Source organism: Orussus abietinus, unplaced genomic scaffold (genome assembly GCF_000612105.2).
Source record: "Orussus abietinus isolate OABI.00-Male unplaced genomic scaffold, Oabi_2.0 scaffold25, whole genome shotgun sequence".
Classification (NCBI taxonomy): domain Eukaryota; kingdom Metazoa; phylum Arthropoda; class Insecta; order Hymenoptera; family Orussidae; genus Orussus; species Orussus abietinus.
The window spans coordinates 1,007,829-1,023,641 of record NW_019394504.1 but is presented as its reverse complement, the minus strand read 5'-3'; the positions used below and the strand labels follow the sequence as shown (position 1 = coordinate 1,023,641).

Below are 15,813 nucleotides of genomic sequence, written 5' to 3'. Positions count from 1 at the left end.
TTCATTTGGCCGCCCCCCCTGGGTGCCGGTGCCACTCCACCGCACGACCACTCGCCATGGGGCCCACGGAACGCCACATTTTCTCCGGGCCTTACAAGTACCTTGGGATACGTCACCTCAAAAAAAGAAATCGAAAAACTACTGGAAACGCAACCAGAAACCGTACAAAAATCCACCGACCACCATTGCAGAAATTCCCGATATTACCACCACTCCCCTCGGGAGTCAACCACCCAACACCCCGTCGGAATCGATAAGGGACTATTTCCGTCCGCTACCGATTTAGGAATAATCTTTCCCCAAGGACCATGGCCAATTAAAAGGCCCACGTTTTCGTTTCGGGCCAATCGGGCGCGGTTCGACGTCGCGATCGGCGGGGGAGCGACCCGGGTTGAGGGACTCGAGGAAATGGCAGCCGATGGAAGAGCGGCGGGGCCGACAAATACGAGGGATAATTATCGGACTCCATTTGAGGGGAGACAATAATTATAATCATTAGATCGGAGTCGGGAGGTAGGCGGCCGCCGCGAAATAAATTACAGGTTTGCTCGGCGCCTGTGCGTGTATGTGTTTGGGTGTGCATTTGTGCGGGAACGCGCGAGCACGAGAGCGCGGTCAACATGGCAGCATAGGTTCGTTCGATAGATAGGTATCGGGCCGCACCGCACGATAGAAGGCGCCACTGCAGCTGCCGGTTTCCGCACTTTCTTATTGGCTCGGCGGACCCACCTTTGTTCGACACACGCGGGGGCCAGGCCGCGAACAAAGCTCGGAAACGAGGACGGTGTTAAAGGCCACGAGAGACGCCGAGATGGCCGAGAGTTCAGCCAAGACCGAGACAGACCAATCCCCGATGCAGCTGCATTTTCCACATTGACAACGCCATTGCTCCACCCGCGAACGATCGATGCAATCGGTTAATCGAACCCTGGAACGCTCGACCGAGGATGAACCGCATAGCTCGATTCCTCCACAGATATTGCGAGAGGAATCAAAAACAGCTATGACTTTCTTCCTCCTCTTCCATTCCATCGATACACGTTGTGCCGGAAACGGTTAAGTCGTGCTCGATTTGCAATGCGTAACGCGGCACGCGGATCTCGAGGCCTCGGTACACACGTGAAGTACCACACAACTTAACGATGCGAGGCGTTCCCAGCCAGATGGAACGGATCGCAACGTCGCCCCAGGGTCCTCCGATGGGTGCAGGACCCTTTGGGTGTCCGGTCTTAAGAATTTTATGTGGATCCAAATCGAAACCATAGCTTCTCCCCCGATCACCACCCAGAAACCGCCCCAGCCCACCGCCAGAAACGGTGAGAAGTGATGGTCTCGATTTAAGTGGACACCTTCTGTGTGTTCCATGTGGAACTCGAGGTCCTTCGACAGTTTGGACCCATTTTCAAGGACCTGCCTTGGTGTCTCCTCATGCTGCCGATTAGTTTGGACCCCAGGGTTACGTGGAATAAACCGGCGGCATGCCTCCGTGTGGGCTCCACACCCAGGTCCCCCACTAGGGCCTCCAAGGCCTCTCCACCCGGGACTCCCCATATCCTGGCGGCGTCTTCCTTCGGATATTGTGTAGGGCCGCGTCGGGACACCTAATTATACGATTGTCGCTGCCCAGAGATATCGGACCCGGTCCTTGGACAGTTCGGGCCCGTTCTCGCGGGTCCGCCTCAGCTTCTCGCGAGCGGCCGCGTCGCTCCTCGGGGCCCGCGAAGATTGTCGCGCGATTAGTGCGGCCCCGACGTCACGTGGAAGATGCATTGCTCTCGCGCATGGCCGCCCTGCTCGTACGTACGCGGGTCCGTACGCACTCGGAGGAGGAGGACTCGGCCACGCACACGCGTGTCCCTACAAGGCACCAGGCCGTGAGGCGCTTGATAGCCGATCGCATCTGCTCGCACTTTGCGTCAAGCCCTGCACCTTGCGGCACCGACGTAACGTTGTAGATCCCCCCGATCTACCCCATTGCCAGGACTCGGCGTCGCGTCACGCGGAGCAGCGTCTCCCGCGTATGACGCACGGCCGTGTCGTGCGTCTCGGCCGCTGATAACGCAAATTACCCGCACGTACTCTGGGACCCGATTACGTCGCGACCGGCTGCCGGGGCTTTAATAAATAACAAATAAGATGCCGCTGGAATCCGGGCCGAGTTTCGAGCTCCATCCCGGTCGACCCATTCACAAACTGGGCGCTAGGAATTTCCTGGGCGGGACCGATTCGCCGCCAGGGATCCAGGTGCGGGATTTCGGAGCTGGTCGACGCGTGCCCTTGTACTCGGGTACAGGTTCCTGGACTGCGGTTATGATTAAATGCGTTCTTTCTCCTCTTATTTTAGCACGTCTCTCGGTTGCACCGAGTTTTCGGGTAGACGTTGACTTACTCCCCGGATTTACTTACTCCCCAGGTACCGGAGGTCGATAAATCCAGGAACAGGATGGAGGTACGAGTTCCAACGGCGACGACCCGCGCTCCTATTTCGTCGCTGAAATCTCTCGGCTAGGAGGGAATAAATAAATAATCGAGCCGCTTTAAGACCCGACGAGTAAAAGGGGACGCGCGATGGCGGATTGCGAAAAATGCCTCCCTCCTTGTCGCGCCGCCCGCGGATTCCCACCCTCGTGCGTCCGCCGAAGAAAGGCCGCAGCGCATCTGCAATCCGGAGGACGTTTGTATGGCACGGCGATGGCAGCTCTATCGGCGCTACCGGGCTCTCTCGCACGGCGCGCTTTCACGGCCGGCGGACGCGGACATCCGCTCTTTGAAAATAGAAAAATCGCGGAATCGCCATCCGGGGGCGACTCCCCCGTTCCCCTTTATTCGAGCGCCGACGGAAGTTCCACTCGATCGGCCGAGCGCTTCCAAATTGGTCGATTCGACTCACAGGGGGTGCCTCCTCTGTGTGGGAACCCACTGGAATATGTATCTTCCCGGGATCTGCGCGGCCCTCGATATCGGAATAAAACCCTTTGCCAGCAGATTAAGATCTCCGGGCTCGCCGATTCGAGTACACGGATGGTACGTTTGTTTCCCAACGAGTACAAATAAAAAAATGACCAACCCCCTCGAGAGCGCTCTAAGTACAAATCCTCACCTGATATAATAATCGCGATCCATTCCCCATCGAATTCGGAATGACGACTTTTAATGGTTATTTTCCTGGCGTGGGTTAAACAAACAATGACCAACCCCCGTTTAACTTTAAGTAGAGTTTTAAGTAAAAATTGTTACATGTCAACGTACCGATAAACTCTCAGTTATTCTGAAATCGTATGATTTTTCTCATGTAGAAAAATGAACCAGGCACCTCCATTCGCTAAATATAGACAGGGTTGGTGGATCGGGGTAAATTCGCATCGAGGGGCGAGGAAGCGGAAGGCGCCGGGCGGAAGAGGGGGCGGTCGGTGGGCTCGCAGTGGACGTCGGGACGCCGGGACGCGGATGATTCACCGCGGCTCATTACTCAAGCAGCTTTTTACTTTAATCACATTAATGAAGCATTTAATCTCGCCGCGTGTTTTACAAGCCGCCGGTGTGTGGCCTATCTCCGTTCCGCCGTTGACGAGGCTTTCTCGGCCATAGGCTCGAGCCCATCGCGGGTCTCCTCGACTCCCCTCCCCCGCCTCCTCCTTACTCTCCTTTATTTTCCCCAGGATTCTTCTTTCCCCCCTTGTTTTCTCTTCTTACTTTCCAGGGACCTCCCTCCCGCGGGGCTCGCTAATAACCGCACCTCGTTTAAACCCGTTTACACCTGTACCGTTCCTCGGCCCCCGTTCCCGTCCTTTATCTCGGCCCCGGTCCACGGCTGCGCTCCATTACGATAATATATATCATGGGTGTTGCCGCCCCATCGTATGCCCCATCGTATGCCCCATCGTATGCCCCATCGTATGCCCCATCGTATGCCCCATCGTATGCCCCATCGTATGCCCCATCGTATGCCCCATCGTATGCCCCATCGTATGCCCCATCGTATGCCCCATCGTATGCCCCATCGTATGCCCCATCGTACGCACCCCGGATGCCGGCCAACGCGATCCGATCCCGATGCTACGCAATGCGCTTCGCCGGTATGCAATTGCCGGCAAAGCCGAACACCTGTCGAATTAACTCGAGGTTGCCCCGAGGTGGCAGAACTTGCTCCTACTTCGCGTAAACAACGCGGATATTAATTAGTAAAATCACTCCCAATTACCTGACGACTCTGCCCACGTGGCAAAAATCCGGCGCGGTTTTCTCTAAATTTTTCTACATTTTTATGCACGGGAAAGTAAAATCACTCTCACCCGTATGCAAATGAAGTTTTGATAGCAAGTACTAACAGCGATATCGATAACGAAAATTATACTAAACATCGGGTTCGATGGTCAGATCTTGGCGTGGGGGATATTTGGAATGCGTGCCCGTTTTTCGGATACGTCGTTAGGTTTCGGAGATTCTTCAACGGATAAGTATTTAGCGGGGCGGGTTTCCGAAAAGAGCATTCGACAAGGAGTAATGTAAAATAAGTGCTTACATTGTGCCGGGAAAGGAAGATGAGCGCATGTGCGACGCGGCCCTCGGGGCGGTGCAACGTCACTTACCTGAAACAATAAATTACATACCGTTACGCTGCGTACATATTATATGCATATATAGGTAGGCGAGTAATTTATGATCCTCTGCTCGAGATACGCATACGCAACGACACATGTATATGCAAGTATACTCGCATCCCAGTGAGTAACCACGAGCGAGCCAGAGGAACGTTCTGGGCCCCGTATCTCAGGAACTCATGGAAAGGATTAGTCAACGCAAATCCGTCGATAGTTCAGCCTATCGATAACCGATTTCCACTAGGAGACAACCCTCGAGAACCAACGATTAAATATCACCTCCCTCGAAGTGCCTCTGGCGGTATTACCCGTGCAAAATACGATATTAGTGAAATAATTCATGTTCGTCAGACAGATTCGGTCGGTTCCGCGCTATCAGGGAAAATACGTAATTGTCGCGAAACCCGACCGAATCTGCCCATCACCTCCCGAAAACCAGCGAGGATCCAACTCTCCGAATCGGCGACCTTCTTCGAGGTCCGCGATCGGCACTCCGGGTCGAGAGTCACGTTTTAAAACCTGGGGTATAAAATTCGACCAGAATCCACCGTCATTACCATCCACGGGGCTCGCAAAACAGGCCGAAAGCCGCGGAGCGTTCCAGGTCGGCGCGTCGTCACGCGGCCGCGACCGGTCGATCCGTAATCCCATTGGTGGACGGCATCACTCGCGCACTGTGATTGGCCGGGGTGCGGTCACGTGGTGCGAGGTCACGAGACCGGTCGCAGTCTCCGATCCGAGGAGCCGGTGCGACGTCTTCGGGGCGCGGACTCGCGTCGTAACCCCGGGCGGATCGGATCGCGAGGAGGCGCGGGCTCATGGAGCGCGACAGGTACGCCGTAAACCTTCCCGAGCGCGAGTCGCCGCATAAATATAATAGAGGAAGGTAGACCTCGTGATGGTCGGTCGGCATTGCCCGCCGAGCCGTCATGAGTTCTCCGCCCGAGGTGGGGGCGGTAGGGGGCGCGCGGCAGAGAAGCATCGAGGAGAGGCCGCGGGTGGAGGGGGACACGGCCACTCCACGAGCGGGAGGGACGCGGGTTATATGCCAGCCAGGCGATTCCACTACACGGTGCAACACGGCGGCGTGAACCACGGGGAAACGGCGGAATGATCGATGGGATTCTGCGCAGTGCCGGGCGCGGCGCGCCCCCCTCCCTCGCCTCTCCGTCCGAGGGACACGCTCCCGCGCGCCCCACTCCGCAGTCGACCGCGGGAGGGGCGGCGCGCACGTGGTGCGCACGGGGTTCGGCCGCGCGCTGAGAGATGGCGTGGCGGCGCCGCGCCCGTGGCTCCATCTCTTCACGAACGGCCGAAACTCGTCGCGCCGGGAACTTCGGGCAGTCGACGTCCAGTGGCGTTGCGATCGGCACGTGGGCAAGGAGGGAAGGTTCTCGAACGCGGGAGCGACGAGGGTTGGAGGAACCGCAACGGGAGTTTAAATGTTGGAGACGGTACGTGGGGGGAGGAACGAGCCATGGACGGGGCTGAAGGATAGGGCGTGCTCTCGGGGGCGGAAGACCCTGGGCCGCCCTCTCTGAACATAACCTAATTCCACTGGAAACTCTCCAGTCGTGCACCGTTTTCATACGCGTCACTAATTAATATCAATGTACAATCGACGTTACACCATTTGTCGTGAAATTTAGTAATCTCGTGTCGGTCGTCACTAAAGAGTAAGTAGTAGTAGCGATAAGAGAATAAGACGAAGAGTCTTACGAGCGTTGGTGATATTTAATAATCGATCGGAATCCGTCGTCTCGCCGCAGTCGCTCATTCGACTCAATTTGCAATTTATTCGTCGCGAGCGCGACCCACTGTGCCGTCGGGCAACTTTAAATCGGCCGAGGAATGCGTCGACGTAAACGATCAGGGGCGTCGATTTTTCCGGGGGCCGCTTCCGGGCGGCCGCGACCTCGCCGCCTGCGGTCAGTACGCAGATCACGGGAGCGTCGCGCTAATTGGCGCGTTGCCAGCCCGCTCACGCGCGATTTATGGCCGATTCGCGGGCGATCCACGGCCGACCCACCTCGGGATCCACGGGCCATTCGCGCGCGACCCACTCGGGATTCGGGCGACGCGCGTCCGATCCTCGCGCGCCGATTCGCCGATTCGCCGGCCACCTCGACGCGACGCCTCGCCTGCGCGCACGCGCACGCGCCCATAAACTACGGACGCGGCGCGCATTCGAGAATCGCAAGTAACGCGCCTGGGCCACCCGCGAGTTCCACCTCGAGGCGAATCTCCTTGACTCCGAGGGTGTTCCACGAGTGCGATCCATCCGCACGATAAGACCCGCCGAGTTCCCGATGAGAACGGGAACGAGATCTCGAGCGGTTCTTCGGACCTGATCGCGTTATGGGAAAATAATCCCAGGGGTAAGTCACGGCCGAGGTCGGAGGTTGGCGCGATGGACGGACCTCGAGGAGGAGGTGTAGGTCATCGTGTGCCGCGACGTTGAGATGGGCGAATTTATCGCGACCCGGGGTCTCCGCAGCGTTGCGCTTTGCTGACCGTGATGCTCTCGTTACCAGGTATAATTACGCGACAGACGGGGCACGTTCGAGCCGGGCTTAATTGCGCATTGTATATGAGGTGTATAATAGTAGAGCGGGGTGGGAAAAATCGGTCTGATTATATTGTAATTAAGAAATGCATGCGTAATGTGAGAGTCGCCCTTGGGCGATATTTTCGGAACACTGAGTGGTGTACTGTGTTCGCCGAATATATGCAATGATTTGGAAAGGTTTAAATTTCATCGAAGTAGTCGGTTCCAACCCTTGATCCGACTCTTCGGATATCGGTGTTTCCAAAGGCGCTGACCCCGCCCCGACCCCACCCCGTGAGAAAATCGCCCAACAACCCGGCAAACGAGTAAACAAGGCGTTTAGCCCGGCGCGAAAGGGATTGATAATCCCGCGGTCTGGCGATTGTTAAATAATTAGTCTCACTCGGGTCTCGCGCAGCGGGGTGGCTTCTCGTTCTCTGTACTTTATAGCTCGAAAGTAGTGCCAAGCACGGTAAAGCAATTGATCAATATAGCGCCAACAACCCCTCGCGGCCACTCCACCGCGCCGGGTAGACCTAGCGGCACTAGAAAGAGAGAGAGGGCGGGTCCCGGGGTGGCCGCCTAGAGAGAAAGAGAGAGGGCGCGAGGGAGAGAGAGAACGCACCCCCGTAACAAGTTTCTTACTCATCTTTTTCGTTCAATAACTCTCCATCCAAGATGGCCACCGCGGTCGTCCCTCATTGGCTGGGGGAGGGGTAGTCGCAGCCGGGTAGGGGTTCTCGAGGGGGCCAAGGGGGTTGGAACCAGTGACGCCATCTATCTTCCGTTGCCTTGGCTCGGCGTAACATAAGGCAAGATAAATTGCGGGATCTCCTGGGTTCTTGAACCTTTCTGGCAAATTGCATAAGAATATCCACCCCCTCGCCGCCCGCTCGCCGGCTCCCGGTGCCTCGCGGCTCCAATGGAATTGGAATTAACTCGAATAAATCACCCCCGAGACTCTGCACGGATACGCGCCTCGGTCGCTTTGCTCGCCCGGGAACGCCGACGGAGACCGCGAGAGGGCGCCCAGAAGGGAGGGACGAAGAGGGAGAGCCTCAATTTCTTCTGTTTTAATAATGGCGCCTGTGTATGCGCGCGGATCGGCCGCGAACCTGCCGCGCGTGGTCCGCTAGGTCGGTTAGCGCGTCGGTAAGTTAGGTATCGCTCGACCTGCGAAACGTGCGACAATAATCCCCGACTCCAATAATTCCTCGGCCGATTAAATTCCCCACCTCGCCAACTTTTATCGTCCTCGAGGTGCGGAAGTCGCGCGACGTCAGATTCCGACACGTCGCGACTTACGCAACGTTAAGGACGCCTCGGCCATTCGGAAAGGATGAAAATGGCCGCGCCGTTTCTTTACGTACCGGCCAGGCGAGCGCCCACCGGGCTATTTCGAGGGCCGCAAAGCGGTGGCGATATCTGGCGGGACTCGCGGGAACAAACGGAACGAGAGACCGAAGACGAAACGATGCGAGTGCGCACGCCTCTTACGGGCCATTGATCGAAAGAACTTATAGCTCGTGAAATTGGCCGAAGAAGTACCGCCATCAAATCGTTCGACACTGGTTATTCCCCATTAATGGACGTCCTGCCGAGATTTAGCGCCTCCTTTCACACCTGTACACGTTCCGATTACTGATCCACTCCCATTCACCCAGAGTATCCACGTTTACCGCCCTTTCGCAGGCGATAAAAATCCCGGAGCGACCGAGAGGCGCCATTTTTCGCTCTCCGAAGAAAATAAGGGCCACGGTCAGTGCGCGTCCTAGTGGCCTCGCGCGTTGTGCGAGGTTAGTGAATCCGAGGAGGCCGAGTTTACGATTTGTTTACCCCGCGGTGGGCCCATAGTAGCTGCTTACATAGCCGTAGGTATGCGGAGCCACGTGATCGCGGCCATAAACGCGCCTGTTACGCGCTCGTAAACCGAACCCCACTCGGCGCTTCCGGCGTGAGCTCGTAAAACTCTTGTTTTACGATCGCTGCCTATCTTCGAGGGTGCCCGCGATTCCGAGCCTCCGAGCTAACCGCCACGTTCGCGCGTGGCCCCGAAATGGCCGAAGTTCCACGATCGAGGAAGACCGCTGGAGGGGGAACTCCACGCGCCGGCACGCAGTGGCGCGGAATCGACTCGCCTTCCCCGATACGTGTTTACGACCGATAATTTCCAAATTACCCCGGACCTCGATCTAGAATCCAGGTGAAAATCGTAAGGAGGGGATCGATACGTGGAACTTTCCTTTGTCCTTTGTCGCGAGCGTCGATCGGCTCGCGGGGTACGTGGGCGGCGAAAGTGGAGCCCTACACCACTGGGCGCGGAGTCCCCGTCGGTGACGCGGTCCACGTCACCGGAGTCGGGCGTGACGTCAGCCGGCGCTCGAGGCTGGTGACGTAACTAGGAGAGAGCCAGCCATGCTGGGAGGGGAAGGAAGAAAAGGGAGCCATTATAGAAGGGGCGCGACTAGGCTGAATCCTCCCCACCGACCGGCCCACCGAGGGAACAGCTGTCAGCTGCGTGCGGAGCGCGGACCTCGTCCCTCTTCGCGCCGCCCCGCCGGACCGAGGCTGCCACCCACCCCAATGTTAAAATATTCCGCCGGGCGAGAGCGCCACGGGAATAGCCCTGGAGAATTATGGCCGCCTCCGAGACTCAAATAACTCTTTAATCCGCGGCCGCGAGTACCTCTCCCTGTCTCTCTCTCTCTCCCGCGCGCAAGCTTTCTCCGACCCCGCGTCAATTCCCGGACCCGGGGTCGAGACTCCCGGACGCCGATTTCGCCACTTATTTTCGAGCGAGCCCTCGGAAATTCCAATTCCCCCATCGATTTAACTCCCCAAATTTGCGCGAATTTCAATTCCCGACCGTCCGAACGAACGGGGTCGAGATAGCGGGGAGATTTCCCGGTATCTCCGGTTGCTTTGGCCGTGGCAGAGAAATCGACGCCATCTTGGATTGCCCGTGATCCGCGAAAATAAGCAGAAGACGCGAGAACAATGAATGGGGGAGGATCTCTGATGGGATTACGAGCTCGGACGTTGTATTTACTCCAGGGTGGGCATTATCGGACGTGACGTTGCCCCAACGTGACGAGACGAGGTTCGGAGATGTTGTAATCGGGCGTTACGTCGACCCGATGCGGGAGAGCCGGCCAAAGGCGTTACGCAAAGGTTTCGGAGTTACCAAATGCAAGGTCGACGTAATCGGAATGACGATTGCAGTTGTCGGACACGCCGAGCTATGTATAATGCATGGGGTTGGATTAACATAATTAACTGAATTCTGGCCGTGTACACCTCGGCGTCGCGGCATTTGACGGCGGCGTTTCGCAACGTACGGTTTGGCCAGGAGTCGGTCCACCGTGGCGAAGTTGGGCCGACCTCTTCGGGCAACAACGAGGCATTCATTGCGCGAAGGATTCGCCTACAGATCGGTGTAAGACCCTCTTTGTAGAGGGGGGAAAAATAGACATCTCGAGTGCACGCCCGCAATTGAACGACCGCCAGGTCGTTCCATAACTCGGCGGCTCTTTTTTCCCCTCCTTTTTCGTCCCGATCGACGATCCGCGGATGAAAGTCCACCGTCTGGGATAAAAAGCGGTAGCGCGTCTTCTGAAATCGCAGCTGCCTCCGTCGTCGAGGCGAATAGAAGCGCGAGCGTCGTGACGGGGATCGACCGCTCGGGATCGGCGTCGCCGATCGCCCCTAGGATTCCGCGCGACGGACGAATTGGTGTAATCTGATCGAAGCTTCGCTCCGGAGACGCGTCCAACGGGAAGCCGTAAGACACGGTCTTCGACTTTCCCCCACATCTCCCCTCTAGAGTCCGCCGTCAACCCGTCCTCGCAAAAGTGTCCGTCCTTCGGCCGTGCCAGCCGCGACGAACCAGTCCTTGGCACCCGCGAACGGTTCCTAGGTCCACGTCTAGGAAAGCCAAGCTGAGAAAATCGGCCCCGACATTACGGTCCTAAACCTTGGTAAAATCAGAAATGTGCCAAAAGAAAGAGAAACGAACGAAAAAAAACAAAGGAAATAATAAGAAATTGCGATAACACCAGCACCGATTTAACCCACCGTCCCCACCTAGGCTCTTTTTAATCGGAGTCGAAGACACCTAAATATCATATTGTAGTTTATCATATGAAATCAATCGTAGGGGGTTCTTAGAGGACATCGCCGATTTATTTCTGAATGAACTGCCCCCTGCATCGCATGGGCACCGAAGAAGACGAGTCCCTAGTCTCGCAACAGTTAAGGGATGCAAGTGGGTGTCGCTTTCGGAGGGTCCCAGTGCCGGCCAGGTTCCACCGGCGTGATGTCCTTGACTCCTGGTCGGGGCCCGGGTTTGCACCGTTAGGTACCGAGCCCCATAGGAATTCGGGCCGTCGCCGGGCGAAGGCCAGATGGACGCAGAAAAAAGAGGGCCGGGGAGCGGATCTCGGGCCCTGGTCCGCAAGGACGAACCCGGGATTGGCCGGGCAGATAAGCGGCGAGGAGGCTGCCGAGGTGGCTCCCAGGCGAAGGTCAATGGGTACGCGGAATCATAGGCGAGAGACCGCAGAGTCGGTCAACCGTCCCACCGTAAAACCATAAATCCACGCCTGGGTTTTTCGGCGGACGACCGGAGGGGAGGGAGGCAAAACGTCCAGAAAAAAGGCCCGACCGTCCGGCTTGTTATAAGACGGCCGGCGGTGCGCCGGAGGTGGACGCGCGCGGGCAGGGAGCTCGCAGGAACAATGCGCGTCGCGTCGAAGAATGCGGTCCGTCGGGCTCGGCGAACGCACCCGATCCCCGACGCCTACGACCGCCGCGGCCAGATACGACCACGAGGCAGAGGATCGTACCCGACAAATGCACCCGAAACGTTTACCGTTCAAACCAGAGTTGCGTCACTGCAAGCTGCGGGGTTGAACTCCGGAGTGACCGGCGGTGGGTCACGACACTCGACCGGGGCGCAAAGGCGGATAATTCCTCACCGACTTCGTCGTTCCACCGCGACGGTGCAGACTTGGCATATAAAAATGGGATTACGGTTTGAGTACTTCGACAACAATGATCGGTACGGCGAGATACGACCATGAAGCTTTCGCTTATACCCGACAAATGCATCCGAAAAGTTCCACCTACGGTGGGTCATCAGCCTTAATTGAGCGGATAGACTTCGTCGTTGCACCGTGAAGGTGCAAATTTGCCACGAGGAAATAGGAATTAGGGTTTGAGGGATTTGAGAAAAGGACGTTTAATTGTTCTAGATTAAGTAGGGCAGTTGGAAAGACTCGATAAGTCGTAGGTTAGGTGATGGTATCGACGACGTTTCCGGGCACCGTTGAACTGCTCGGACCAGCGTTTCATTTATCTGCTCCATTGGCGGATCCTGACCGGCGTCGTTGGGACTATCTACCCCTGCAGATCGATATCCTTTCCCAGGACTTTCACCGGAGTCGAAAAGTTCCCCCGAGTCGGTCCAGCCGATAGTTGGGAAAATAGAGCCATTCGCGTGGGGTGCAAGCACCATACGTCTTGACCGCGGACCCTAGGGTTTTTTACCTATCGGCCTGAAAACCCCCTAGGGGCGAGTCCAACCCCGCGTGGGGAATGCCGATTTAGAGAACGCGAGCTTTCCAGTGGGGGGTAATCGCGATCTGTCTTCACGGAGTGGGAAAATAAGTCGGAAGATAATCGCGGATAAAAATGACAAGGGACGTTAATCCTCCCGTCCATCCCGGCGCCGATAAACGCGTCCGCTAGCGTACCGTTAACTCGTGCATGGTAATTCCAGATCGAGCTTAGACGATTCCGAGTCGAGCACCGTCTACGGAGCTGATTAACATCGTCCACGGGGGTAGGGAGAGAAGTTCGCCCGCTCGATCGCAGTCGGTGACAAAATTATATTATCTACCCACCGGCGAGGAGATAATGTAGAAATTAATGGTCCCGTTGTATCAGCAACGCTCGATAACGAAGAAAGTGGGAGTTAAGTTACGAGGGAACTCGAAAACCGGCCACTTACACCTTGAAACACCTCGCCGGCCGTGGAGCGCTCGATATTGGGTCACGCCGGGAGGAGGAAGCGATGGCTCGGCAACCTTTCGAGGTTCCACGGCACTTTAAAGGACTATTCAATTTTCCTTGACATTCAACTGTCGCGTATCTTCGTAATGAACGGGAGGAGGTTGATATCGTAATGGAAAAATCAAGAGAGGTACAGGAAATCGGAGTTTCGGCGTCCCCGGTGTCTGGAGTCACGGCGCGAAAGTGGGCCTCGGCTCAGTCGGTCGCCAGCCGTCGCCGGATGAAGACGTCCGCGTCTCCGGGCGTCGATACCGGATAGCCGGCGTTATCGATATAATTGCCAGATACTCGGTGATTTATCGGGAGGTTCTTACGTGCCATTTATTGCCGGAGAGAAAGAGAGAGAGAAAGGCCGTACATAAGTACCGAAGCTTGGTCGCGCTCCCCGGCGGACGGCGGTACAAGCGGGTTTTAAGTAGCGCGGAGAATCGCCGTGGCAGCGCTAATGTCACCCCCTCGCCGAGATAAGAAGCCGGCCCCCCATCCCCCGCAAGTCAAGCCGCTGAGTTACGGGGGTGATTTTTATTATTCGCGTTCCTCCGCCGCCCTCTTTTTCCTATCCGCGATGCCTCATAGGCGGCGCAGCCGGGGGCGCGCGCGGAGTTATGCCGGAAGAGGCGGATCGCTCTTCTTCCAGGGGTGCCAGTCGCCCCACTTTTATTCGAAGGGAGATTCGCCTACCAACCCTAAACCGTTTTCCAGCTCGAATGGCTCGAGCCCTTTCAAACCCTTCGTCCGTCGGAACAGAAGAAAGAGAAGGCCACCCCAAGAAAAATCCGTGGAAAATATAAACGCGACGTCGCGTCTCCTCTCTATTTCGTTTTCTCCCGGCAAAAACAACGGGTCTCAGAGTCGAGCTTTGATCTTCGAAGCGATTTAGGTTCGGAAGGGGAGGGTCGACTCTTCCGGCCTCCTATTTTTACCCCTGCTCCCTGAAAGAGAGAGAGCCCTTCGCGCATTTTTTCACCCCAAAGAGGAGGCGGCGGAGTTAAGCGACCGTCTTCCTTACCTCGGCGTCTAATAACTAAAAGTGGTCGCCGAAAAACCCGACTCAATTTCCATAAATCTAGGGGGATAATTCCTCAACGAGGACGGCGGCCCTTATAAACCCGGAAGTAATTTACTCGCCCCATATCTTCCCTGCGACCCCGCCCGAGCATGGTCACCCCCGTGGAATTTCGTGCCTTCTTGGTGTAAGAAGATCCTCGATTGTTTGTTAATTCTTACTCCGGCGTAAGAGGCTTTTTCGAGGCGTTTTCCTCGGGTGGTGGAAACCGTCTTTGGGGAAAAGGGAGAACCTTCGGGGAAGTTTATCGTCCACCGGAAGTCGAATCGAGAAGACAATCGAGCCACTGGTCGTAATTGCGCCTCGACCGGGATCCAGGGGATGGACAGGGGGACGAACAGGGGGACGGCCAGAGGGATGGACAGGCGGAGGGTCAATAAAGTCTCCGGGTTTCGCGCGGCAAAGTTACGACAGGGTGGCGCGGGGGTGGAGGAATAAGAGGACCCGAGATCCAGGGGTTGCCAGGCGACACGCAGCTCGATCGAGCCTTCATCTGATCTCAAATCTTCCCATGGATCTCTCGCGGTATCGGCGAACCCTGACATTCGCCCCCTCGTTACGGTAACAAAATCATCCCTTCCCTCGACGTCAGGTTTCCTTACCCGGGTTTTCACTTAGGGGCGAGTTAAGAGTTAATTCCCGGTCGCGGAAGGAAAACGCGGTATCTAGATCCCAGACAAGAAAAACGCAGGGTATTATTCTACCCGAGAAGAATATACATCCGATCTTGCCGGCCACGCGCGGAGTCAACCCCCTCCGCCCCGGGGAATTTAATCCAGGGGTGGCTTACCTACACGAGGGCATAAAAATCCCGACATCGAATAAACGGACGATCCATTAATATCCCGCGTCACCTGAGCGCAAACTCCGGCATTGTTTATCAAGCATCTTGGCCCTCACCTCCTGGGCAAAGTAATCTGCTAATACCCGCGGCAAACACCTCGCAGTTAGCCCGGCAAAACGATATGCTAATACGGAAGAATAATCGCCGCGCGAGCCGGAAAATGTCCGTTATCACCGCCCCAGCAAATTATTATCCCCTCTAAGTACAATTTACACGCACGCTAGTACGCCGCGACCGGGACGCCGTGACTCCAGGGGCTCGGTTTTTCTTTCCATCTCGCAAAGATCGAACGGTAGCGTCCCGATCGGCGAGTCGAAATTCCAACAGCAGCGGGCTAAGCCTCTACTCGGCCCGCCGTACCCGCGAGTGCGCGCACGCGCGGGAGCGCGTGCAGCGTGCGAGGTCGCACTTACTCTTCCGGCGCACCACCGCGGCCGGGGGCTGAAAGGGGTGAAGAGGGCGGAGAATTATGACGGCGCACAATTAGCAGTTCGTGCGAGAGAGATCGATCGCCGCCGAGAACATACATCAGCGGTGAAATGCGGGACACGTATCGCGCCTATAACGCACTCAACTATTTTCGCCGAATTAGCTGGCGAGCGCGCCCCCACCCCGTCCCGCGATGGATTATGAATTTTCATTTGACCCAGGTAAATTATTGCCAGGCACGGCGGTGCAATTA

General features: G+C 56.6%; 1 protein-coding gene across 2 annotated transcripts in view; it reads right to left on the bottom strand.

Moving 5' to 3' along the window:
• LOC105697646 (homeotic protein antennapedia) overlaps nucleotides 1–15,813 on the bottom strand; it is a 110,614-nt gene that overhangs the window by 64,644 nt on the left and 30,157 nt on the right. Inside the window, exon 1 of one of the 2 annotated variants that reach the window (XM_012421144.1) lies at nucleotides 5,159–5,224. The exons of the other annotated variant lie outside the window; for it this stretch is intronic. The gene's annotated coding sequence lies outside the window, so the exon portion shown is untranslated. Of the gene's footprint in view, nucleotides 1–5,158; nucleotides 5,225–15,813 lie in introns of those variants that run through there. 2 annotated transcript variants of the gene reach the window in all.